Source organism: Stegostoma tigrinum, chromosome 13, assembly GCF_030684315.1.
Source record: "Stegostoma tigrinum isolate sSteTig4 chromosome 13, sSteTig4.hap1, whole genome shotgun sequence".
NCBI lineage: Eukaryota > Metazoa > Chordata > Chondrichthyes > Orectolobiformes > Stegostomatidae > Stegostoma > Stegostoma tigrinum.
Genome location: NC_081366.1, coordinates 40,067,380 through 40,095,173, shown reverse-complemented (window position 1 = coordinate 40,095,173; position 27,794 = coordinate 40,067,380). Strand labels below are relative to the sequence as shown.

At 42.4% G+C, this 27,794-nt stretch overlaps 1 long non-coding RNA gene across 3 annotated transcripts in view; it reads right to left on the bottom strand.

The window, feature by feature from the left end:
- Positions 1–27,794, bottom strand: part of LOC125458119 (uncharacterized) — a 54,435-nt gene that overhangs the window by 20,594 nt on the left and 6,047 nt on the right. For 2 of the 3 annotated variants that reach the window (XR_007248761.2, XR_007248763.2), the window contains exon 1: positions 3,313–3,345. The exons of the other annotated variant lie outside the window; for it this stretch is intronic. This is a non-coding gene — a long non-coding RNA (uncharacterized LOC125458119). Of the gene's footprint in view, positions 1–3,312; positions 3,346–27,794 lie in introns of those variants that run through there. 3 annotated transcript variants of the gene reach the window in all.

Sequence of the window (27,794 nt, the reverse complement as noted above, 5' to 3'; positions counted from 1 at the left end):
TGTTACTAAGCATAACAAAGGTGAGCAAAGTTAAAATGGCTCTAATTCAGTATGTTTCTCATTCTGTGTTCAGTGCTTTTCCAAAAAATTACTATTGCAAGGTTAAAATAATAAAGACTTGATTTCAAAAAATAACCAAAAATGGCAAGGAGTTGTGTCAGATGCTCTCCCATTATTGCACCATTCAAGACTATTTTAAAATATAAGTTAATAAGGTATATGTTTATATTTTGTGTTGATCAGCCATTGGGTATTTAAGATGATTTTTTTGACGTTCATTGTTAAAACAGTAGAAACTTTTCACCACACAAATATAGAAATTAAAAACAGACGTTGGTCTTCTGGCCTCTCAAGCCTCCCTCACCATTCAATAAGAACATTCCTAATCTGTCTGAGTTTCAAATTCCATATTCTCATCTATCTTCAATCACCTTTGATTCCTTTGCCTAAAAATAATCTATCTATCTCTGCTTGAAAAATACTCAATGACCCTACCTTCACTGCCTTTTGAGGCAGAAAGTTCCAAAGTCACTTAACCTCCAAAGAGAAAATTTCTCTTCAGGTTTCTGTACTTAAGAAGAATTCCTATTTGTTACAAACCAAATGATTCCAACCACAGGTCAACAATTATGAACCGTTAACATGTAACTGTACTACAGGTAATACTCCAACACACTTATCAAAACTTTCTCTCGACCCACACATACAAACACAAAAATATGGGTACTATGGGCAGAGGGAAAGATTGAAAAGGCAGTTTAATGGTCCCTGTTAAGAGGGTTAGTGAGAACATCCTTTTCCTGGTCATAACATTGTTTGCCAATCTTTCTTGTCCAGTACTGAAGGAGACATAGGGTGATTGGTGGTTAGATAATAAAATGTGAGGCTGGATGAACACAGCAGGCCAAGCAGCATCTCAGGAGCACAAAAGCTGACGTTTCGGGCCTAGACCCTTCATCAGAGAGGGGGATGGGGGGAGGGAACTGGAATAAATAGGGAGAGAGGGGGAGGCGGACCGAAGATGGAGAGCAAAGAAGATAGGTGGAGAGGGTGTAGGTGGGGAGGTAGGGAGGGGATAGGTCAGTCCAGGGAAGACGGACAGGTCAAGGAGGTGGGATGAGGTTAGTAGGTAGCTGGGGGTGCGGCTGGGGGTGGGAGGAAGGGATGGGTGAGAGGAAGAACCGGTTAGGGAGGCAGAGACAGGTTGGACTGGTTTTGGGATGCAGTGGGTGGGGGGGAAGAGCTGGGCTGGTTGTGTGGTGCAGTGGGGGGAGGGGATGAACTGGGCTGGTTTAGGGATGCAGTGGGGGAAGGGGAGATTTTGAAACTGGTGAAGTCCACATTGATACCATATGGCTGCAGGGTTCCCAGGCGGAATATGAGTTGCTGTTCCTGCAACCTTCGGGTGGCATCATTGTGGCACTGCAGGAGGCCCATGATGGACATGTCATCAAGAGAATGGGAGGGGGAGTGGAAATGGTTTGCGACTGGGAGGTGCAGTTGTTTGTTGCGAACTGAGCGGAGGTGTTCTGCAAAGCGGTCCCCAAGCCTCCGCTTGGTTTCCCCAATGTAGAGAAAGCCGCACCGGGTACAGTGGATGCAGTATACCACATTGGCAGATGTGCAGGTGAACCTCTGCTTAATGTGGAATGTCATCTTGGGGCCTGGGATGGGGGTGAGGGAGGAGGTGTGGGGACAAGTGTAGCATTTCCTGCGGTTGCAGGGGAAGGTGCTGGGTGTGGTGGGGTTGGAGGGCAGTGTGGAGCGAACAAGGGAGTCACGGAGAGAGTGGTCTCTCCGGAAAGCAGACAGGGGTGGGGATGGAAAAATGTCTTGGGTGGTGGGGTCGGATTGTAAATGGCGGAAGTGTCGGAGGATAATGCGTTGTATCCGGAGGTTGGTAGTGATTGGTTAACACTTTTAATGGTCACTGGCTTAATAAGTAAAAGTCACAGCTTACAGAAACTGATGAGTGGAATTGCTATTCTTCAGGCTTAAGGCAGGTTTTTTCTACAGAGAAAACAGGTACCCTCTACTATTGCCGAGGTTCAATCAGTCATATCAAACATTCATACACACAAGTTGTTCAGCTACCTGGGAGTAAATCACATTTTTTTGGCAGGGTGGAGGCTTTTGTCATTGATAACTGGTCCTTGATCAATGAGCTACTTGTTACCAGCTGAATTCTCATTCATATGCAGCATTCTGGCTCCAGCTCATTTGTGAAATGCTTCCCACTACTCTTTAATCGAACTGCTGCATAAATTGCACTCACAGTTTCAGTCATAGTAGTGATCTGTAAAAATCCTTCAACAGTCCTTGGCTTTTACAAAAGTTACTTTCCCATTTCAGGCTTCAATCAAAATAACAGAAATATAAAAACATACTGTCTTTACACTTGAAGAATGCCTATTATTTTCTCCTACCAGTAGTCGTAATCTATTACCTTTGACCAATCAGTCAGAGATTTTATAATGAGTCCTCCCGTTACTCTTTGCCTCCTGCAAGGAAGTGAAAAATACCTGAAGAGAAATTTGAAGTAGTCCTGGCAAGCATAACTATCACCTCAGCAAACACTGTAAACAAGGGCCATTAAACTGCCTTCCGAGTTTTATCCTCCAACCAATTTTTTTTTGTCTGTCAACATCTGCTTGTATTTGAGAGTAGAAGTAGTTTTATAAATGGGCTCGAGTTTTAACTAGTAAATTTCTATGCAAACTGTTCATAGCAGCTTGCACCTAGCTAGAATCTATTTATTTGTAGTCAATAGTAATCCTTGCTAAGTTCAGAGTTTGGTCCATGTTTTTTGTTCACCTGGATTTAAAAGGGCAAGTAAATTACGAACAAAAACAGAGGTTGCTGGAAAAACTCAGCAGGTCTGGCAGCATCTGTGAAGAAAACATCAGAGTTTATGTTTTTTGGCTCTGGTGGTCCTTCCTCAGAATAGTACCCAAAAGTTAACTCTGATGTTTTTCTTCATAGATGCTCCCAGGCGTGCTGAGCTTTTCCAGCAACTTATGCTTTTTTGGTCCTGCAGTAAACTACAGAATTGTCTGCACTTGATATAATCTTTAATTTTTGTAATAATCCAGAATTTAGTGGGGCTGAGTTTCAGTGCACTACCTCTTTCCAGTTATCTTGAATTTTACCTATTACCTCTTTAATGATAATGTTAACACTTTCCCCATAATAGCCATCAACCTAGCTGCTCCTTCCCTTCTTGAATAGAGGGGTTACATCAACTATTGTCTAATCCAGTAGGACCTTTCCAGAAATGTGTGAATATTGAAAAAATGTTACAAATTCATTTACCACTTTGTCAGCCATCTCTTTTAAGGCCCTAGGTTTTTGCTACTTTCTATGCCTTATCTTTCAATTTGCTAGCTTCCCTCATTTCCTTAAATGTCCATCAACGAATACCCCATTTCCTGTAGTCTTTCCTTTTTACTAGTAGATACTTTTGCTGAGAACTTTGATAAAATGCTTCGGAAGTCCTCTACTGTTCCTCAGCTGTCCCACCATAAAGTCTTTGCTTCCAGTCTATTTTAGCCAACTCCTCCCTCATCCTATTGTAGTCTCCTTTGTTTAAGCACAGAACCTGAGCGTTGGATTTTATCTTCTCACTTTCCGTCTGTATTCTAATTCAGCCACACTGTGTTTGCTCCTTCCAAGATGATCACTAAATATGAGATCGTTAATTATTCCTGTCTCATTACACAGGACCAGATCTAGAATAGCTTGCTTCCATGTCAGTTCTTTTACATACTGGTTAAGGAAATGTCATGGATACATTCTATGAACTCCTCGTCAAAGCTGCCTTGACTGACCTAGTTTGACCAATTGACATGTGGATTAAAATCCCTCATGAAAATTTGTGTACCATTTTTACAGGTATTAGTTATTTTTTTATTGCCTGCCTCAACGTGATATTGTTTGGTGGCCGACAGAGTACACCTATCAGTGACTTTTTCTTGTTAGAATTTTTAATTTCAACCCAAATGAATTCGATCTTATTCTCCACAGAACCTATATCATCTCTTGCTACCGCCCTGTACCTCCCTTACCTTCCTGTCTGTCCTTCAGAATTGTCTGATACCCCTGGATATTTAATTCCCAGTTGTGACCAACCTGCAACCATCTCCCTATAATGTTTACTAAATTATACTCATCCACTATGATTTGTGCCATTGACTCATCTACCTAGTTTCAAATGCTATAAGCATTCAACTAAGGTGCCTTTATGCTATTTTTATACCTTTTTTTGTGAATTTTAACATCTCAGTGAATAATGTCTCCTGAGTTTTCCTTCCTCTTGACTACTTTCATAGACTTCCATGTAGTTAAACTGTCCTGCACATGTTAACCTGCTGCTTTCTTTTCTATTTACTATTATACTTCTTGTCATTTATCCCTTCCCTTCCCTTCCCTCCAGTTCACTCATTTAAAGTCCGAGTGATCACCCTATTTATCCTTTTTACTATGGCACTGGTTCCAGATTGTTTCAACTGGAGACCATCCCAATGGTACAGATCCCTCCTGTTCCAAAACTGATGCCAATGCCCCATGAAATGGAACCCCTCTATCCCACACCAATCCTTTAGCCACATGTTTACTCCCCTCAGTTTCTTATCCCTCTGCCAATTTGCATGTAGCTTGGATAGTAATCCAGGGATTATAATCCTGGAGGACCTGTTCTTTAATTTCGTTCCTAGTGTTTGATGATCCCCAAACAGGTCCTCCTTTCTAGCCGTGGCTATGTTGTTTGTCCCAGTGTGGACCACAACAATTGGATCCTTGCTCTCCCACTCTAATATCCTTTCAAGCCAGTCAGAGGTGTCCCTCATCCTGGCACCAGGCAGGCAACACACCATGTGGGACTCTTGATCCTGCTTACAAAGCATACTGTCAATCCGGCTAATTATAGAGTCCCCTACAACTATCATTTGGCTTTTTGTTCCTCCCTCTTGAATGGCCTCCTGTACCACGGTGCAGTGGTCATTTGGCTCATTGTCCCTGCAGCTCTTATCCTCATCCACACAGGGGCCAAGTACCTTATACCTGTTGGGCAAGGTGAAGAGGTGAGGCTCCTCTATTCCTGAATGCAGAATCCCTCTACCTGCCTCACTTGCAGTCACCCCATGCTCTCCCTGATCACTGACTGCATTTGAATTACTTAATCTACCTGGTATGACTCCCTCCTGAAACATAGTGTCCAGGTACTTCTCCCCCTCCTGATGCGCCGCAGTATTTGAAGCTCCGATTCCAGCTCATCAATTCTAAGCCGAGGGCCCTCGAGCAACCAACACTTGCTGCAGATACAGTCACTGCAGTTTGCAATGGGATCTGCCAGCCCTCACATCATACAGCGACAGCACATCATCTGTACCGCCATCTCTACTTAATTAATTTATTAGTTAGTTAATCCCAGGTTTATTAATTTATTAATTAGTCTTGGAGTGTCCTTTTCTAAATTTAGGACAGATTTCCTAACAGCCAATCAGGTCACAGCTGTCCCGTGATGTCACATTTTCAGTTTGGCTTCAGTTACTCCGGCTGTTCCTCTCTCTGACTCCACGCCCTGGAAACAAAGCCACAAATCCCCGAGGTAAGTTAGATCTATCTTACCGTGCTCTGGGTGCTCCTCTCTCTGACTCTGCTCCCTGGAAACAAGGCCACAAATCCCCGAGGTAAGTTAGATCTATCTTACCGTGCTCTGGGTGCTCCTCTGTCTCCGCGTCCTGGAAACAAGGCATGTGGTGTGTGCAAAATGAGACTTGGCCACAGGTTGCTGATTGCTTTATAGATGTGTAACTAGTTGTGGATGCCAAAGGCCATCAGCCTGACAACAACTATATGATGATTCCTGGCTGGCTGAACAGCTTGTGAGTATGCACAATACTGAAAGAAGCCTGGTGCAGTGGCAGATAGTATGTCTTTCTCTGCAGTCAAGTACCTGGAGAAAGGCTAAACAAAGTTAGTTTATTTTCCCTTACCAGTTGCTATAAGCTGTGGTCTTTAACCGGTAACTAAGGGACTTTGTCATTAACATATCAACTGTTTGTGACTCATGCAAAGGAGTGAAAAGGACATGGAAGCTAGACATTGAAGAGCAGAAAGTCGTGGAAAGCAAAAACATCATCTCAGTGAACTCTGTGTACTGAGGGGGGCAGGGGGCACTGAATTGCTTCTCCAATTTCTTCCTGTCCATTTATAACACCAATACTTTTTATCTGTCAACATCCATTTGTGTGTGAATGTGGGAGAGTTTCAGAACAGAGTTTTTACTGGTAGAGTTATACGTCAACTATTCATTATTTGTAATAAATAGTAGTTTGTGCTAAGAACACTTTCTTTTCTGCTAACCTGAATCAATCTGACAGGAAAGTAAAGGACTTTGCTTACTGTTAGGGAGGCCCATGACTGAGCAGCACAAAATGGCCACCACCTGCCCATGGCTGTCAGGAGTTAGAGAACTTGGGAAAATATTTGCTCAATGTAGTATTCACAAATAGAACAGGAGTATCCCCGTACACTCAAGGCTACTGGAGAAATGATAGCATGTGCAGCTGCAGTTGGTTTAGGATAAGACACAGATAAGAACATTTCACACTAATTTGTTGTTTCTCTTGAATTATTTAATCAATCAAGTTTAAACTGTATACGTTAAGACATTCTGAAGCTTTCTGTATGCCTTGTTGCTCTCAAAAATGACGCTGTACTAAAAAACAAAGTTACAATAAGAAAATGTTAGATTTGTATTATAAAGTATGTAGTAGTGGAGCATTTAAAAATAGATAGTGATCACCAGAGTCAGCATTGCTTCACGAAGGGGAAATCATACCTGACAAGTTTATTACAGTTTTTTTAAGGAAGTAGCAAGTAGAATTGATTACAGGCAAGCAATGGATATAATATTTTGGATTTCATAAGATTGGTTTTTGCTAAGATACCACAGGATTTTCGGTGGCCATGTACACAGATCCTTGAAAGTTGCCACCCCAGGTTGACAGGGCTGTTAAGAAGGCATAGTGTTTTAGCTTTTATTAATAGAGGGATCGAGTTCCAGAACCAAGAGGTTATGCTGCAGCTGTACAAAACTCTGGTGCGGCCGCACTTGGAGTATTGTGTACAGTTCTGGTCTCCGCATTATAAGAAGGATGTGGAAGCTTTGGAAAGGGTGCAAAGGAGATTTACTAGGATGTTGCCTTGTATGGAGGGAAGGTCTTACGAGGAAAGGCTGAGGGACTTGAGGCTGTTTTCATTAGAGAGAAGAAGGTTGAGAGGTGACTTAATTGGAACATAGAAAATAATCAGAGGGTTAGATAGGGTGGATAGGGACAGCCTTTTTCCTAGGATGGTGACGGCGAGCACTAGGGGCCATAGCTTTAAATTGAGGGGTGAAAGATATAGGACAGATGTCAGAGGTAGTTTCTTTATTCGGAGAGTAGTAAGGGAATGGAATGCTTTGCCTGCCATGGTAGTAGATTTGCCAACTTTAGGTACATTTAAGTAGTCATTGGATAAGCATATGGACGTACATGGAATAGTGTAGGTTAGATGGGCTTGAGATTGGTATGACAGGTCGGCACAACATCGAGGGCCGAAGGGCCTGTACTGTGCTGTAATGTTCTATGTTCTATGTTCTATGTTACTTGCCACCTACCACCGGACTCAGACTCTCATTGGAAAATATGACATCTAACACTCACATTGATAAAATTTTCAACCTTTGTGATGAATTTGGGAATAGTGATGGTCCAGTCGGGTGGGACAGCTGTAACAATTTTCACAATAGCATCAGTTTACACATGATAGCAATTTTATAATTCCAAAAAAATACAATTTTATTAACAAAATGTCCGGTAGGCTATTAATTTAAACCTGTACACAGTAGCACAATGACATTGCATTGCTTCAATGTGATCTAAAAAAGGCCATTTTGTGGCTAATGTGTGCAGCACAATCAAGTTTATAGGCAATCACTTTTGGAGGAGTAAGATAATAACTAGAATGACTCCTTATGTAGAAAAGGAGGCACAAGTCACATTCAAATCAAAACGAGAAAAGAAATGAATATAAGGGGAAAAGTATCAAATTGTCATGTAAATGATGGGACGGGGATGTGTAATGTCAAATTGTAAATTGATGGCAAGTTCTTGGAAATAGAGGGTATGTTGTAATGCTGAAGCAGGTTTTAGAATTAGCAAAGGACAAGGCCAAAAAGAGAAAGGATGCATATTTTAAATTTAGGCAGGTAGCTCGTGCAGGTTAGCAAGGCCAACACTGATGACTACACAGGAATTGGTATAGGTAGGACAGGATAATTCTGGCATGGGGTTTTGGAGAAGCTGAGGTTTACTGATGATGCAGGATGGGAGACCAGCCACAAGAGTATCAGAATAATGGATTCTAGAGGTAACAAAAACATGGACAAAAGTTTTAGCAGCAAATTGGTTGAGGCAAATGCAGAGGTTTTCTGATCAAGATAATTTGAAATGTGAAACTTAATTCAAGTTTGAATACAAAGCTAAGGTTGAGAATAGTTGGCGTCAGCATGAAACATTTGGCCAGGGCATGCATGGAATTAATGTTGAGGTTTACAATTGATACTGTCACCCAGAGGTAGTGTGTAGATGAAAAACAGAAAGAGGGTCAAGGAAAAATTTACAAGGGACTCAATCCAACTGATACTCTGATTATAAAGGGATAGCTTTCATTGGAACCAGTTGTCCCACTGCAACGGACAAGAGTGAATCACATTAAAGGAGGCTCATGTGGGAGATTGTATCAAATGTTGCAGGGAAGTCTTAAGACTTGGGTAGCTCAGGAGCACAACACTTCAGTACTTTTGCTGGAATATTGACAGGGTCCCTAGACTTTGAAGTAGCTAGTGTTTTCAGCTGTTTCGTGAATCACATGGAGTGAGTCAAATTGACTGATGTGCTCAGTGGGAGGCTGAGATAGATCTACCTACTCAGTGCTTCTGGTTGAAGACTGTTGCAAATGTTTCAGTCCTGTCTTTTTGACAAAAATGCTGGATCACCCATAGCAGCTGGGAATGACTGGAGCTTTGTCTACTAATCTGTTGTTTAATTGACCACTGCCATTCATAGCCAGATATGGCAGGATATAAAGTTTTGATCTGACCTGTTGTTTGTGAGATCATTTAGCTCTCTCTCTTGCTACGTATGTCAAGGGACCATGACAACCGGGTCTTGTCCTTCGCACTTCAAAATTTTCTCCAGTCATGAGGAACTGTCTTTAACTCCAACTGACAGTGGGCAAACAATCCTGAAATTCTTCATTTTGGCTGCAGAAAGCAATATCTATTCCCTTACACTTGTGCCTATCAAATCTTTTTCACTTCTGCCCGACTACTGGAATAATCTCATAGATTTATGTTTAGTTTGCCTATCTGTACATCAATGTTAGCATATTAATTGTCAATTTAAAAATTCCTAAAAGCCTTAGAAACTGTTCTTCATATATTAATGTACACCACCTCTCGGACTTCAGAGTTTCTGCAGTTTGTGGGAAGCATCCTGCAATGTGTTCGAGATGCCGATAGTGACTCCTACTAATTGTACACAATCTCAAACTGTCTTGACTAAGATTGATGCTCCCCGATCATTATTTTGTTTTTGAAGACATGGCTCCTCAGGCAAGGGAGCTGAAGGAATGAATCTCATCTTCTCGCACTCCCAGATCGCATTTAGAGTTTAAACCAGTGACAGCTCTTATAGCTTATTAGTGACTTCCTCCTAACAGAATTAAAAACAAAAAATGCTGGAAGTACCCAGCAGGTTAGGCACCACCAGTGGAACGAGAAATAGTGTTAACATTTTAGGTTGATGGCCTTTTTTTCAGAACTGTCTGAACATTTGCAGCATTTTCTGTTTTTATTTCACATTTCCAGCATCCACAGCATTTCCTCCAGAGTGGTGACTACATAATTAAATGACAGGTTGTGGTTCTGGTGACTGATTTTCAGTGGAACTGTCTGGATAGTAATCATCACGTCAAGCCTCTTCCTACAATGCACCCCAATGATATGAAACATAAATAATCTCGTTTCGTTGTAATTCTAATGGCAACTCCCCTTTAAAAAAAGTAGATACTGACCACATAGAGCTGAAACTGCCTGATGAGCATTTACCAATCTTAAGATGCCACTTCACTTTTAATGTCACACTCCCACTGGTTTTCCTATCATAATGTGCAGCATTGCCTTCTTCTTGTGTGTATTCTGAGTTTTCAGCGGTGTTGCTTTTTTTCCCAAGTGTAGTCCAACCCCAAGGGTTTCTTTTGCTTTAGAGGAGCTAAAGAATGTATGAAGGCTGGAAGGACTGTTCCCAAGAATCATGAGATTTGGACACACATTATCCTTTTAAACAAAACTTCATTAAAAATTAACTTGCACTCTTACGATTTGATCAACGAAGCACATAAGCAAATAAAAACAGAAATATTCAATAAGCCAGACACCTTCTGCGAAACAAGACAAAAGCCAGGATCTTATAACATGGTAGGGTTTTCCTTCCCAACAGCTGCAGTTTACATGAATCTGGAGTCCATTCTTCACTTTGAAGGAAGTTGCACCTCAGAGAGCTGCTGTACAATCTGGGCAGCTGCTGTCAACTCAGCATAGGAAGATGCCACCATTGAAAGGAGGTTACTGATTGAGATCCTACCCATCACCCCGCTTCCCCCTCCCCCCATCACTCTAGGCCTGAGTTGGGTTACTTTCTGGATTGTCTCTTCCCCTTAATTCCTCCCTCCAACTGAAAATTCCGTCTGGGGCCAAAGCTGTCCTCAAATGGCAGGCTGACTGGCCACTTAAGGGCTTCCATCAGACTAAGGCTGAGCCAGCCAACATAGGCCTCAAACATTTAATCACAAGACTACAGAGAGGTGTCGGTGGGCATGGAGGCCAAATTCTAGAGCATGTTATGGGCTTTCCCGATTTCCAAACCGAATGTCAGGGAAAATTTTGTCAAGAGTTAAAATTTCATTTTGATTACCTTTCAGTAAACTGGAAAAAGTTGAAATGGAACAGGTTTTAAGCAAAGACAGAAACAAGAAAATGAGGGAGGAGCAAAAGGGAAGCCCTGTGAGGGGATGGAAAGCACGAGTGATTTAAGGAATTATGGGTCATCAACAAAGAAGATGGCTTAGGGATGACTAAAGAGTCTAAAATTCTGGAAGTACAAATGAAAATGCCAGAGGTATTAACAGCATTCACTGTCAGGAAAATGGGGGCATCTTTGCCAATTGGAATTGTACCCAATGTTAAGGCTAAAAGGGTGTAAAGTGCTAACTGAAAGTTTAGGTACAGTTGCTCAAGCTTACATTCTGCTTTTAAAAAAAGCAATCCTGGCGAACAAGGACAGACAGATCAGAATGGGAGAAGAATTGAAATGATGGGCAATTTGATGTTTTCAATAGTGTGTGTTAATGGGTCAGTATTTTGAATGCACATATGAACATATACATGCAAGGGTAGGTCATTCAGTCCCTCAAGCCTGCTGCACTATTCAATAAGATGATGGCTGATTTGTTCAGGGCCTCCCCTACATATGCCCACCTACTGCTGGTAACCTTTGACTCCTTTGGCCAGCAATCGACTTCTGCCTTAAACTATACCCATTAATTTTAGTGTCTCCCAAAACAGGAGCCATCTTTTCAGCATCCACCCTCTCAGGGGCTCTTTTCTATATTTTGACAATCCTTTGACAGCACCTTCTAAACTTGTAAGTTCCATCATTTAGAAGGACAAAGCAAGAAGAAACATGGGAATGTCATCAACTACAAGTTTTTCTCAGGCCATATCTTATCCATACTTGCAACTGTATCACTGGTATTTCACTGTTGCTGTGCTCAAAATCTCCCCAGTAGCACTATGGGTGTTTCTACACCAAAAGGACTGTAGCCCTTCACAAAAGTGACTCACTACCATCTCTTGAGAGCAATTCGAGAAAATAAATAATGAATGAAGAACGGAAGAATCCATGAAAGACTGAAAAAGCTACTGATAATCCAACATTATCGTCACTTCAGCCATTCAGATGGAAACATCCGATACTTGGCCACAAGCCTTTAAAGGTGGCAAAACAACTATTTCCCTCTGAGTTCCCAAGAACAGCAAGTCTATTAGCATTGTTAAAACTGTTCTGATTCCACACTGCCTAGCAAATGATGGCCCAAGGAAAGTCTGCAGTGGCTTTTCAGTAGTTTCATTTTGACAAGAAGACACCCAATTTTTCGACTAATCCAAGAACAGGAAGAAAATCCTGGATATTGGGTTGAGTAAATGTATTTTTCCCTCAAAACATTGGCTAAATCAAAGCTATAGTTTTTAGTTTCTGTCACAAACACCACTCGTAGGAGTGGGCTATTCAGCCCGCCCACACTGCCCTGCCTTTCATTACAATCATAGCTGATCAAACATTTCAGTGCCTTTTACACATTCCACTCCCATGACATTTTATGCCACTTGTAACCTGAAAACTATAAATTGCTACCTTAAACATACTTAAAGAGTGAGCTTCCACAGCCTCTGAGGTAGAGGATGCCAAAGGCTCACCAAGCTCTGAGTGAAAAAATTCTCATGTCAGAATTAAGTTATTATTAACTTATGCCCATTGGTTGTAGACTCTCCAATCAGGGGATGAGTTCACAATGACTTCACATCTCATTCTTTGAAACACTAGAGAATACAGGCCTAGTCTGCAGCATCTCTCCTCATACGACTGCCTTGCCACCTGGGAACAAGCTCAGTGAACGAATGTTGCACTCCACACAATGGCAATAATATCATTCCTGTGATAAGGAGACAAAACTACACTCCAGATTCAGTCTACCAAACCCCTATACAATTGAAACATGATTTCAGTACCACTGCACTCTCACAATAAAGGATAACATTCCATAAGCCTTCCTAATAGGTTGTTATCATTCATGTTACTTTTCAATGACACTTATTCATGAGGACACCATGAAATCGCTTTGTAAATCTGAATTTTCCAACCACTTACCACATTAGAAATACTCTGCACATCTGTTTCTCCTACTGAAGTGGATAACCTCACATTTTTCCATATTGTATTCTGTCTGCAATGTTCTTGTCTATTCAGTAGCCTGTCCGAATCTTCCTGAAGTGGCTTCATATCTTCTGCAGCACACACATTCCCACTTGTTTGTATTATCCACAAATTTGGAAAAAATGCATTTGATCCCTTACTCCAAATTATTGGTGTATACTATGAATGCCTAGAGTCCAAATACCTGATCCTTCTGGTACCCACTAGCACCATGCTACCAATGATCCACTTATTCCTACTTGAGATAATGGGAACTGCAGATGCTAGAGATTCCAAGATAATAAAATGTGAGGCTGGATGAACACAGCAGGCCAAGCAGCATCTCAGGAGCACAAAAACTGACGTTTCGGGCCTAGACCCTTCTCTGATGAAGGGTCTAGGCCCGAAACGTCAGCTTTTGTGCTCCTGAGATGCTGCTTGGCCTGCTGTGTTCATCCAGCCTCACATTTTATTATCACTTATTCCTACTGTCTGTTTTCTGCCTGCTAACCAATGCTTTATCCAACTAGAACATTACCTCCTAACCTACATGCTTTAAATTTTCTAATTCTAATAATCTAATAGTTTCCTCTATGTGTGTGTGTGTGTGTTGGGGAGTGGGGTGCAGGGGGAGCTTTTATCAAAAACCTTTTGAAAATCTCAGGTTGAGTTTCTGGATGTGAGTTTGCTCGCTGAGCTGGAAGGTTAGTTTTCAGACTTTTCATCACCATTCTAGCTAACATCATCAGTGAGCCTCCGGTGAAGCGCTGGTCTTATGTCCCGCTTTCTACTTATCTGTTTAAGTTTCCTTGGGTTGGTGATGTCATTTCCTGCATTGGTGATGTCATTTCCTGTTCTTTTTCCCAGAGGATGGTAGATGGGCTCCAAATCAATGTGTTTGTTGATGGAGTTCCAGTTGGAATGTCATGCTTCTAGGAATTCTCGTGCGTGTCTCTGTTTGGCTTGTCCTAGGATGGATATGTTGTCCCAATCAAAGGGGTGTCCTTCCTCACCTGTATGTAAGGATACTAGTGATAGTGGGTCATATGGGTCAAAAAAAAAGACATGACCTTTGGAGGAGGGAGTCAGGAAAATTTTTCCATTATCAAAGCTGCTAACATTTTAAAAAAGTTTTCCAAAACAGTAGTGTAACCAGATTCCAATGGAATTTTCAAAACATGTATTTGAACAGGATAAACTTCCAAGATTTTGGTGGAAAATACCGAGGCATGGGTCTAAATTGAACAACACTTCAAACAGACAGGCTAGGCATGACAGGCCAAATGACACTCTTCTGTATTGTAAGATTCTTCCATTCTATAATCACCTTTCACATCACTTCCCCCACTCTCAACCCACACAGCCACATCTACCACCAGCACAATGTCATGTTGAATCAAGCTGTTTGTAAGATTGATATTACGTTCAACCTTGAGCTAAGTTTTGAACCCACACCATCTTCATCTCAAAGACATCCTGTTTTCAGCTCAATAACATTGTTCATGCCTGTCTTCTTATACCAGGAAATCAAATATTGAACACAGGAGTAGCTCCTTTACAGAATATGTTCAGAATGAGAAACTGGTTGTTACAGGTTGTGATTAAGGTGAGTAGAATAGAAAAATTTAAGGCTGGGGAGATAAACCTAGGGAGGAGAAGAGAATAACTGTTTATGCTGATAGAATTCAGTGGAAGATGGCAGAGAAGCATGAATGAGTTGAGCCAAATAATCTATTTCTGTGTCATACAGTCTCTGTAACTCTATGCAATATTTTACTTCATAAGGCTTTAAAATTTGAGTCACATAAATTAATCCACTAATTATATATTTTAGGAAGGCTCAGTCCTTTACTCTTAATGGGCTGTTGAATTTTAAATAATATGGAATTCATAATCAAGGTTATGATGATGTTGTAACTTTACGAGGTTATTTTGTCCTGGTTTCTTATAAGAAAGAAATTGAACAAGAGGTTTAAAGCTGGCTACTGAAGACGACTTGATTAAACAGCTTGGAAGGCCTTGGGTGTTTTTTAATGCAGCCTGAATGGGTCTGACTAGCTCTCACAGTTCCAGGTTTGTGGGTAGCATCAGAAGCTATTGGGGACTCAACAGTGTTGGAAGCTTCAGAAAATGTCTCCTGGCTGCTAGTGTCTTTGAATTTTCTCTTTATGCATTTTTCCTTCTGGATTGGAGAACCGCATGTGAGTATTCTGTGACTGATTTTCCATTGTTGCCAAGGGCTGTGTTTATAGGATATTACTATAATGGATCAGTTCATTATTAATAGTTACTGAATCTACTATTCTGTTATTTATACTTCAGTTTTATGGGATTGTAGAATAAACTCCACATCTAATAGACACCATTTTTCTTTATTTAAATTGTCTTTAAAGAATAAAGATAACATTATTTCATTTGTGAAACGAATACATGCTGAATAGATGTTATACAGTTTATCACAGAACAATAGTAGCTAGTATTAGGATTAATGCTTTGTAGACCTTCAATCCTCACAAAATTAACTTCTTCCTCTGAAACATTTGATTTCTTTGCTGTGTATTATGGGGCTGTACCTTGATTGTGCTCAAGTTTCACAATGCACCTGTTCATTGCCTCCAACCTCTCCCATTACCTACACACCCACGTCTGTCTTTCCCAAGCATCCAAACCACTTGTTTTGTTGATTTTAAGAGGAGATAAAAACATTAACTGCAGATGTGAAGAATAGGTTTTTGTAAGAGTTAAGACCAGGAATGATTGCTCGGTAGTACCAGACATTGCTAGGAGGACACTAAAAATCAAAGCTTTTCATCCTGCATTCATCAAGAATAGGATGTAAAAATGGTCTTCAAAAAGGAGGACCAATTTATAGAGCATTCAGAGAGGCTGCTGGTTTGTTGGATCATCTTTGGCACACAGACACAACAGAAACTTTTAACTATCATTCTTAGCTATTTTGATCAGACAGGAAGATTCCAATTCTTGTAACTATTGCCATGAGAACAGAGCAGGGGATGTCAATCTCTATGGATCCATTTTGCTTTCAATGAAAAAGATGCAACATATCTAAATTCCTTTTACCTAAATAAAACAGGGTATTGCATATTAATATATATACCTTCAAACTCTGCCAAAACATCAATGTAACAACTCATATCACAATGCTCATTTGTGTGATAGGTGAAGCATCTTGTAAGTTTGACTGTAGCATCCTGTTAATGGAGAAAACCATTCATGGGTTTATTGCAAAGTAGCAATGTAAGACAGCTAGCTTCACCTGTTCTTAAGATTTTTGAGATACCTTCCTCTTCCAGGATAAGGTGAGGCAAACTGAGTACCGTTTAATGCCAAAAGTGGTAAACATAGGCTCTTTCATGAGTTTTTGCAATATACAGTGAGAGATTAGATTCCCTACAGTGTGGAAACAGGCCCTTCGGCTCAACAAGTCCACACTGTCCTTTGGAACATCCCACCCAGACCCATCCCCCCATAACCCACACACCCCTGAACACTACGGGCAATTTAGCATGGCCAATCCACCTAGCCTGCACATCTTTAGACTGTGGGAGGAAACCGGAGCACCCGGAGGAAACCCACGCAGACACGGGCAGAATATGCAAACTCCACACAGACAATTGCCCAAGGCTGGAATCGAACCCAGGTCCCTGGTGCTGTGAGGCTGCAGTGCTAACCACTGAGCCACCGTGCCGCCCCAATGATTTGGTCAGCGTAGCAATTGTGAGACAGACTACCTTTGATGTACCTTATCGCAGCAACAAGCTTATACAGTGATCGTGGTTCTATTCATGCTGTGGCCATTAAATGTGATCTTGTAGTGCATGGAACCACAGGAGTCCCAACATGTGCATTGGCAAGGGTTTTCTCCACTAACAGGAAGCTGCTGTCATTTTGGACTGTACTAGGAACTATAATGGAAACAAATAAAGAATGTCAGTCAGGCTCACGTTTACAAAAAGGTCTAGGGCCGAAATATCAGCCTTTCTGCTCCTCTGATGCTGCTTGGCCTGCTGTGTTCATCCAACTCTACGCCTTGTTATCTCAAATTACAAAGAACCCTGTTTTATGTAGCAAAATGAATTCATATGTACATTGCACCTTTTCCAAGAAAGAAGTCATCATGGAGACTGACAAACTCTGCTTCAATCCCAAGGTAACAACTTCACCAATCGGAGTCTAGAGATAATGGGAACTGCAGATGCTGGAGAATCTGAGATAATAAAATGTGGAGCAGGATGAACACAGCAGGCCAGGCAGCATCTTAGGAGCACAAAAGCTGACGTTTTGGGCCTAGACCCTTCATCAGAGAGGGGGATGGGGAGAGGGTTCTGGAATAAATAGGGAGAGAGGGGAAGGCGGACTGAAGATGGAGAGAAAAGAAGATAGGTGGAGAGGAGAGAATAGGTGGGGAGGTAGGGAGGGGATAGGTCAGTCTGGGGAGGACGGACAGGTCGAGGGGGCAGGATCAGGTTAGTAGGTAGGAAATGGAGGTGTGGCTAGAGGTGGGAGGAGGGGATAGGTGAGAGGAAGAACAGGTTAGGGAGGCAGGGAAAAGATGAGCTGGTTTTGTGATGCAGTGGGGGGAGGGGAGATTTTGAAGCTTGTGAAATCCACATTGATATCAGAGTCTACCTGCCTGGTCTGAGAGCTAAGATTAACAGTTACGTATTAATGCTGGATCTCCATGCCAATAACGGCCCAACAAATCAACACCCCCTTCTAACGCTGTATAAATTGGTATCACTTTGGCAGTCTGTTTCTTGTGACCTGGTCCTGACAAAGGCCAGATTAAAAAGTTTCAAACTCTTGTCTCCTTTTAGAAATGTTTAAGAACCAGAATATAAAGTCACCAAAGGATCAACGTAATAAAGGAAATGATTAAGAATTTCCCAGCCTTGATTGTAATTTATTTAATCACTTGTGTTACATGGACATTGCTCGGTTGGCCAGCATTTATTGGCTGTCACTAGTAACCCTTGGGAAGGTAATAATGAGCTGCCTTCCTAAACTGCTGCAGTCCAAGTACTGTAGATAGACCAACATTGCCATCAGGGAAAGAATTTCAGGATTTTGACCCAGCAACAGTGAAAGAACTGTGATAAATTTCTAAGTTAGGATGGTGAGTGGCTTGAAGGGCAAATTACTGGGCGGTGGTGTACCTATGTATCCTCTGCCCTCATCCTTCTAGTCGTTGTGGGTTTGGAAAGTGTTTAAGGATCTTTTGCGAATTTCTGCAGTACAAATTTTAGATGGTGCTACTGAATGTCGGCAGTGTAGGGAAGGAATTTTTGTAGTTATAGTGTCAATCAAGTGGGCTGTTAAATCCTGGTTGGTGTTTAGCTTCCCTGGGTGTTGTTGGGGCTGCACCAATCCAGGCAAGTGGCGAATATTCCATCACACTTCTTACTTGTGCCTTGTAGATGATGAACAGGCTTTGGCGAGTCAGGAGTGAGTTACTCATTGCAGTATTCCTAGCTTCTTGTAGCCACTGTATTTATGTGGCAAGTCCAGTTCGGTTTCTGGTCAATGGTAATGCTGAAAATGAGGGATTCAGTGATGGTATCACCACTGAATGTCAAAGGGCATTGTGTAATGCAAATGTTATTTGCCATTTTTACGCCCAAATCTGGACATTGTCATTGCAAATACCGCTAAACATAGTGCAATCATCGACAAATATCCTCTCTTCTGACCTTAAGATGGAAGGAAGCTCATTACTGAAGCTCCTGTAAGTGGTTAGGCCTTATATAGTGCCCTGAAGAGCTCCTGCAGAGACATTGTGAAGTTGTGCCAGGTATAACTTTAACCAGTCTTTCCCCTCATTCCCATTCACTTCAGTTTTGCTAGTGTGTTGGCTGCAGACCCAGTCTAGCAGCAATCCCATTTAGGACTCAGCCAGATTGCTCAGTAGTGCTGCTGCCAAACTATTTCCGGTGGTAGACATTGAAATCGCCCCAACCAGATTACACTCTCTGCCTTTGCCACCCTTCACGTTTCCTCCAAGTTTTGTTCAACATGACGGAATACTGATACATCAGCCAAGGGAAGACAATATGTGATAATCAGCAGGAGGTTTCCTTGCCTATGTTTGACCTAATGCTGTGAAACTTAATGAGATCGGAAGCCAATGTTAAGTAATCCAAGAATAACTCCCTCCCAAGTGTATTTCACTGTTCCACCAGCTCTTCTGGGCTTGTCCAATTATTTGAACTCCAATGTTAAGTCCCAAACACCGTTTCTGATTATCAGTAAAAGAGGGTTTTGAGGTTTTTACTTATTCCATCAAAATTGCCAAGAGGAAGTGAATGTCAAATTATACAAGCTTTGCTTTTAAAAAAAAACACTCAGGAACACAGCATTGCTTAGACTGAAAGCACTGATGAAATTCAGCGTGTTTTCCTTCTCCAATAGTACTATGAAAATGATTTTTTTTTAAACAATAAACCTATCTCTAGAAAGATTGTATTTATTTCCAGTATGTGCATTTATTTTCTTTCACTATTGCATCATATGTCCATTTTTTTGCTTTTTTCATGTTTACACAATACAGCATTCTTTCTCTCTACATCTTTAGCTTTCATTGTTGCTAAAACTAGACTATGACCCCACCTTTTCCCAAAATAACACATTTTAATTTCGCCTTCATTACTTCAGCTGAAAGCCCTTGAGATTTTGGGAAAAGACAAACATCACTAAACAGGATGAAAATTAAAGTATTGCACTTCAAAAAGTCAACCAGTGCAATTTAAAGTGTGTGCTGCAGGGCAGCACGTTGACTCAGTGGTTAGCACTGCTGCCTCACACCTCCAGGGACATTGGTTTGATTGCAACCTGAGGTGACTATGTGGAGTTTGTATGTTTGTCCTGTGTCAGTACTGAAAACAAAATCTGCTGGAGATTTTAGTGGATCAGGCGGTATCCATGGAGAGAAAGTAAGCTAACATTTCAATTCTAGATGATTCTTCTGTGTGGATTGCCATTGGATTTTCCAATTTCTTCCCACAGTCAAATGATGTGCAGGTTAGGTGGATTGGCAATGGTAAATCCGTAGAACTGCTACAGTGTGGAAACAGGCCCTTTGGCCCAACAAATCCATACTGACCCTCAGAGGATCCCACCCAGACCTTTCCTCATATAACTCACCTAATGGACACATCCCTGAACACTATGGGCAATTTTAGCATGGCCAATCCACCAAGCCTGCACATCTTTGGACTGTGGAAGGAAACTGGAGGAAACCCACATAGACACGGGGAGAATGTGCAAATTCCACACAGACAGTCGCCCGATGCTTGAATTGAACCCGGGGCCCTGGCACTGTGAGGCAGCAGTGGTAACCACTGAGCCACCGTGCCGCTCCAAATGTGGAGACTGGGTGGGATTCAGAGTGCTGGTGCTGACTCGATGGGCCAAATGGCCTCTTTCCATACTGTAGGGCTTCTATGACCTAATATCTAGAATTCAGTATCATCCTCTCTAAGGAGGAGGAGGATTTTTCTTTTCGATTTTATTCTACCTCCAGGATTGACTTCAAGATGCATTGTTATCATCTGTCTGTAACCAAACAGTCATAGTAAGATGAGCAAACTTATTATCTTGCATTATTGGCATCACAGATAATTATAGGGCCCATATATTTTAGAACAGATATCTGGTATCACGTACGTTTTAATTCTCTCCTCCTCTCTGACAGAACACTACATATGAATTAATGTACTCTCAGCAAACATTCCTCAAACACAGTCCAATTTCTCTTGAAATAAAAGTCAGTCAGCCGTTAGTACAAATTTATTGCAATTACATGGGCTAGAGTCTTTAAATTTTCAATGGGCTATTATGTTTAGCACAGAATTATGTTCCAAAGCATAAACAGGATTCTTTAATTAGAACACAAATAAGAAAACGTAGGAGGAAAACAGTGTGCATTTTTAAAAAAAATAGGTAAACACATTTAAGTGGATTTGACCGAATTGTTTTAGTTTACAATAGTTTGTTACATTCTTAAATCCATTGGCACCGTGATTTACTATTTTCAGGGATTAACAACTTTAGTTTTCCGAAAGGCATTCTTTCCTTTTTTCAATCCACAATACAGCTTTTTTGTATAATATGTAAATGTGGAGGCACAGGAAGTGTCACAGGCAGAGAATTTTAACAATGATTGTAGGCCATATGAAGGAAAAATGTTTTCTCTGGCTGTTGTCATTTCTTGTACTTTGAGGTACTGTGCTAATTGATGAGGGCACAATATCCTCTCTATCACAGCACAATTTTCTAGCGAAATTTCAATTCATTACAAAATATTACATCACTAAAACTTACTTTTATATAAGCCCCTTGACAAAATAATATTCAATTTGGATGAAATAAATTGAAGTAACTCCACAGAGGTGAGTATCGCGTGAACAAGTCACCGTTTATTTACATGTGGAGAGTCCTTGACACTGGTCCAGCTCCCTCAGAGCCAGCTCTCAGAGTGTCAGAATGTCTGACTGTCCTCTTTTTATCCGTCAGTCAGGGTGACCCTGAAGGACCCCAATCTCTATACTCTATGAGGTCCACCTGGCTGAACTTGTTACAATCACTATAGGTAGCTCCATGGATGACAGAACCTGTGGAAGAGCCTGTCTCTCAACCAATTGCCTCCTTACCCATCTTCAAATGTACATCACAAAAAGACACTCAACATCCACATTAGATTGTTCCTGCATGTCCATCAGTTTTCATGGATTCAAGGAAGCTGACGATTATCGGAGATAATGGGAATTGCAGGTGCTGGGGGATCCAAGATAACAAAGTGTGGGGCTGGATGAACACAGCAGGCCAAGCAGCATCTTCGGAGCACAAAAGCTGACATTTGGGGCAAGACCCTTCATCAGAAAAAAGGGGATGGGGAGAAGATTCAGAAATAAATAGGGAGAGAGGGGGAGGCGGACTGAAGGTGGATAGAGGAGAAGATAGGTGGACTGGAGAGTATGAGTGGGGAGGTAGGGAGGGATAGGTCAGTCCGGGGAGGACTTATAAGTCAAGGGGGCGGGATGAGGTTAGTAGGTAGGAAATGGAAGTGTGGCTTGAGGTGGGAGGAGGGGATAGGTGAGAGGAAGAACAAGTTAGGCAGACGGGTACAAGCTGGTCTGGTTTTGGGATGCAGTGGGAGGAGGGGAGATTTTGAAGCTGGTGAAATCCACATTGATACCATTGGGCTGCAGGGTTCCCAAGCGGAATATGAGTTGCAACCTTCAGGTGGCATCATTGTGGCACTGCAGGAGGCCCAGCATTAGCATGTCATCTAAGGAATGGGAGGGGGAGTTGAAATGGTTCGTGACTGGGAGGTGCAGTTGCCACCCCAAACTCAAGTTCACCTGGACCATCTCCAACACATCCCTCACCTTCCTGGACCTCTCTGTCTCCATCTCAGGCAACCACCTAGAAACCAATGTTCATTTCAAGCCCACCGACTCCCACAGCTACCTAGAATACACCTCCTCCCACCCACCTTCCTGCAAAAATTCCATCCCCTATTCCCAATTCCCCCGCCTCTGCCACATCTGCTCCCAGGATGAGACATTCCACTACCGCACATCCCAGATGTCCTCGTCCTTCAAGGGCTGCAACTTCCCCCCCACAGTGGTCAAGAACGCCCTCGACCATGTCTCCCGCATTTCCCGCAACTCATCCCTCACACCCCGCCCCCACAGTAACCGCCAAAAGTGAATTCCCCTCGTTCTCACATACCACCCCACCAACCTCCGGATACAACGCATCATCCTCCGACACTTCCACCATCTACAATCTGACCCCACCACTAAAGACATTTTTCCCACCCCACCTTTATCTGCCTTCCAGAGAGACCACTCTCTCCGGGACTCCCTTGTCCCTTCCACACTCCCTTCCAACCCCACCACACCCGGCACTTCCCCCTGAAACCGCAGGAAGTGCTACACCTGCCCCCACACCATTTCCCTCACGCCCATCCCAGGCCCCAGGATGACTTTCCACATCAAGCAGATGTTCACCTGCACATCTGCCAATGTGGTACACTGCATCCGCTGTACACGGTGTGGCTTCCTCTACATTGAGGAAACCAAGTGGAGGCTTGGGGACCGCTTTGCAGAACACCTCCGCTCGGTTCGCTATAAACAATTGCACCTCCCAGTCTCAAACCATTTCAACTCCCCCTCCCATTCCTTAGACAACATGTCCATCCTGGGCCACCTGCAGTGCCACAATGATGCCACACGTAGGTTGCAGGAACAGCAATTCATATTCCGCTTGGGAACCCTGCAGCCCAACGGTATCAATGTGGATTTCACCAGCTTCAAAATCTCCCCTCCCCCCCACTGCATCCCAAAACCAGACCAGCTTCTCCCCACCTGCCTAACCTGTTCTTCCTCTCACCTCTCCCCTCCTCCCACCTGAAGCCGCACCTCCATTTCCTACCTACTAACCTCATCCCGCCCCCTTGACCTGTAAGTCCTCCCCGGACTGACCTATCCCCTCCCTACCTCCCCACTCGTACTCTCCTCTCCACCCATCTTCTCCTCTATCCACCTTCAGTCTGCCTCCCCCTCTCTCTCTATTTATTTCTGAATCCTCTCCTTTTCTGATGAAGGGTCGAGGCCCGAAACATCAGCTTTTGTGCTCCGAAGATGCTGCTTGGCCTGCTGTGTTCATCCAGCCCCACTCTTTGTTATGATGATTATTGGTACAGGATTTGTAACTGTACTTCTATCATCGCTTTTACCATTCACTAATGTGTAAGTACAAATAGATTTTGCTATCTTCATTCACCTGCATAGTTTCAAACCACACCAAAGTTGCAACAGTGGTTAAATTGGTAACAACTATTACATAACTGACTTTCCATCACTTGCGAGATTAGCAAACAAAGATGTGTGGCTATGTTGTCATGTTATTGTCGAACTACAGTACATGATGTCTGACTGTTTACTGTACTGCACTGTATCACTATCTTCAGTACTTACAATCTACCAATATAGCAAGAGTAAATTGCTGCCTCCCAATTAACATCCCTCTTCTTGTCATCAGCACTATTCTGTGGCACTAAGCATATATTCAACACAATTTTATGGCTATGTAAATTGTATCATACATAGGGCTGCAGCTAAGGAAAAAGTCAATAGCTCCATTTGTGAGTACGGGGTCTCATTAGAAAATTAAAGTCTAATGGAACCATTGACAATGCAAGATCTATAATAGTAGTATTGTCCAAAACATTTCTTAAAGAATAACGTTATGATGAATTCCCTGGCATGCAAAATGCAACCTTTCTCTTGGACTTAATCTTTATATCCATCATAGACTGATATCAGGAAAGTCTCTTTCTGCTGACGTCCAAAATGAAGATACATAGAAATTCAGAAATGTGATCCTAATATGTGCAAGTCTGCAGAATGAAACTGAGATAACAAGGTGTAGAGCTGGATGAACACAGCAGGCCAAGCGGCCTCAGAGGACCAGGAAGGCTGATGTTTCGGGCCTAGACTCTTCTTCAGAAAGGGTATTCAGAATTTCTGAAGAAGGGTCTAGACCCAAAACGTCAGCCTTCCTGCTCCTCTGATGCCGCTTGGCCTGCTGTGTTCATCCAGCTCTACACCTTCTTTTCTCAGAATCTCCAGCATCTGCAGTTCCTACAGTCTCTGAAATAATTTTAACCCCACTGTGAAGCTTCTTCTAAGGATGCCTACCGTGAAGAAGTTACCCCCCTCCCTCCGGAAAAAACTCAGTGGATCTCTCCCCCACTGCAACTTTCACGTAATCTCTTCGGCCTTGAAACTGCTCGACCACGTCCGGAAGCAAACCAGGTACATTAGCATTTCTGAAGAAGGGTCTAGGTCAAAAACGCCAGCCTTCCTGCTCCTCTGATGCAGCTTGGCCTGCCGTGTTCATCCGGCTCTACACCTTGTTATCTCAGATTCTCCAGCATCTGCAGTTCCTACTACCTCTGCAGAATTAAATTGCCTGTTACTAATGATGATATTACCCATTCATTCAGTTAAGATGGATTTATGAAGAAGAACCAGACATAGCTGGGGAAAATGGTCTGACAGCACCTCTGGAAAAAAAAGCAGAGTCAATGTTTTGGATCCAGTGACCCTTCTTCAGCCCTGGTTGTAGCGGGGTAAAGGTTATTATATATGCTGAAAATGGGTTGGGAGTAAAGGGTAGGAGTGAGTAATGGGTGAAGATGAGCTCAGCGAGGGACAACAGTAGTGGGGCAGACAACGGTATGGATAATGGTGAGATGGGAAGAAACAAAAGCTGCTTAACAGGGCCATGAGTTGGCTGACATGAAAGCAGCCCATGTGATGACAAAGCTTGCTGTGTGGTGGGTAAAAAAACAAGGGAGAAGTTGCTCAGGAGAACTATTGAACTGAATATTGAATCCTAAACACTACAGTCTCCAATGAGAAAATGAGACATTGTGCTTGCAGTTTACACTGAGCTTCACTGAAGCACTGCAGCGAGCCTGAGGCAGATATATTGGCCAGGAAACATGTTCATGTGTTGAACTGGCATACAACATGAACATAGGCGTTCCTTCTTCCGTAACTGAGGATTCCCCACCACGTTGGTTGACAGGGCCCTCAGCCGTATCCAATCAATTTCCTGCATTTCTGTCCTTACCCCTTCCCTTTCCTCCTACAGCAGCTTACCAACATCCACATCTAAAGGATGGTAAGCTGTTATTTCCACCACCTTCAGTGGGATGCCGCTTCTGGACATATATTTCCCTCTCCTCCCTTGTCAGCATCCCACAGGGAATGTTCCCTCCAGGAGTCAACTTTGGTTCACTCCTCCTTCATTCCCAACAGCCCCCACGAGCTCCTGACGCCTTCCGCTGCACCTGTAGATGGTGTAACACCTGTTTACTTCCTCTGTCCTCACTATTCAAGGCTCCGTACACACCTTCCAGGTGAAGTAGCGATTTAGCTGTACTTCAATTAATCTAACCTACTGTAGTTGTTGCTCGCAATACGGTCTTCTCTACATTGTGGAGGTGAAATAGAGACTGGGCAAATGCTTTGTGGGACACTTACATTCTGTCAGTAAAAATGACCTTGAGCTTCCAAGTAGCTGTCATTTCAACACACCACTGTGTTCCCTGGCCAACATTTCTGTCTCGGGTTTGCTGCAGTTCTCCAGCAAAGCTCCCAGCAAGCTGGAAGAACAACATCTCATTTTCCACTTGAGGACCCTGCAGCCTTCAGGATTCAATATCAAGTTCAATAAAGTCAGGGCCTGAGCAGCTTCTTCCACATCCTTCGCCCAACCCCACACAGCAGGCTTGTCATTCACATGAGCTTCTTTCACCTCAGCCAACCTGTTTTCACTCACTCGCGGACCCCATCAGCAGCGGTTCTTTCTCCCCAGCTCACCATTATTCATTGTTATGTCTGTCGCACTGCTGCTGATTCCTTCTGGGCTCCAATTCTAACTATCGTTCACTCCTTCCCGTGCCATCATTAACATACAGACAAACCTTTTCCTGGCCATGTTCTGTTCTTAAGAACGATCACTGGATCTGAAACATTAATTCTGCTTTCCCTTCAAGATGCTGCCAGACCTACCAAATTTCTACAGCTATTTCTAGTTTTGCTTCAGATTTCCAGTATCTTTTTATTGTTTAGATTAATTTCTGATACTACTCAAATTTGATTAGCCTTTACTGGTAGAGAGATTCTCTTGAAATTAATGTAGATATGTTATTGCAATGCGATACATTTTTATGCTGCAAATTAGACCTAACCCTGTGAATTTGTAATATTAGCAGCAGTCCTGAAGTATCAGCTCACATTACTGACTCCAACGAAGCCTTCAAGATACACAGCAACACAGAATTGCCAAGTAGAAACTGATACCCAAGTTCTGTACTCATGAAGATAGCCTCAACCATGATCTTGGGTTCGTGCCACTCTACATGTAATCCCACGACATTGTCCTGTATCTGTAAAATCTTCCTTATTGTCCTGTTTTGACACCATCATCTTTATAACTTGTTCTGATCCCTCTACCTTAATTTGTTCGTGCAGCTTTGTGTTACTTGTTACTTTGGTTGGACCCTTGGCATGCAACTCTTTTGCCTATCATGTTATTCCAGCCATTTGGTTTGTCTCCAGCACCGCCTTATTTTTAATCTTTTGTAATTATCTCTCTGCCTCAAATAAGATCATAAGTCATCCCTTTCACTTATTATCCGGCTGTTGACACTTTACTCACACCATCTAATACTTTTGATGACCCGCAGAGACTTATTATTCAGCCTATCGACACTCCACTCACACCATTATTTGTATGATCTTTTGATCTCTCTGCCTATAAATTCTGAGCCTGTATGCTTGTCTTCGCTTCACCTAATGAAGGGGCAGCACTCTGAAAGCTTGTGTCTTCAAATAAACCTGTTGGACTATAGCCTGGTGTTGTGTGACTTCTGACCTTGTTCAACCCAGTCCAACAGTGGCAGCTCCACAACATTATTCCCCTGGCTAAGGACAAAATTCATTCTAGAAATAAACAATACTTAACCTGCCAAATAGCAACTACCAAGATTGAATATTTGTGATTTAGGTTGCCCCTATACGTGCTAGCTGTTTTTAGGTTTGAACTTGCAAATGGAATATAAACTTTCTCAAATGATAAAGTTGTTAAATATTTCCAGTACAGATTCGAAATGCA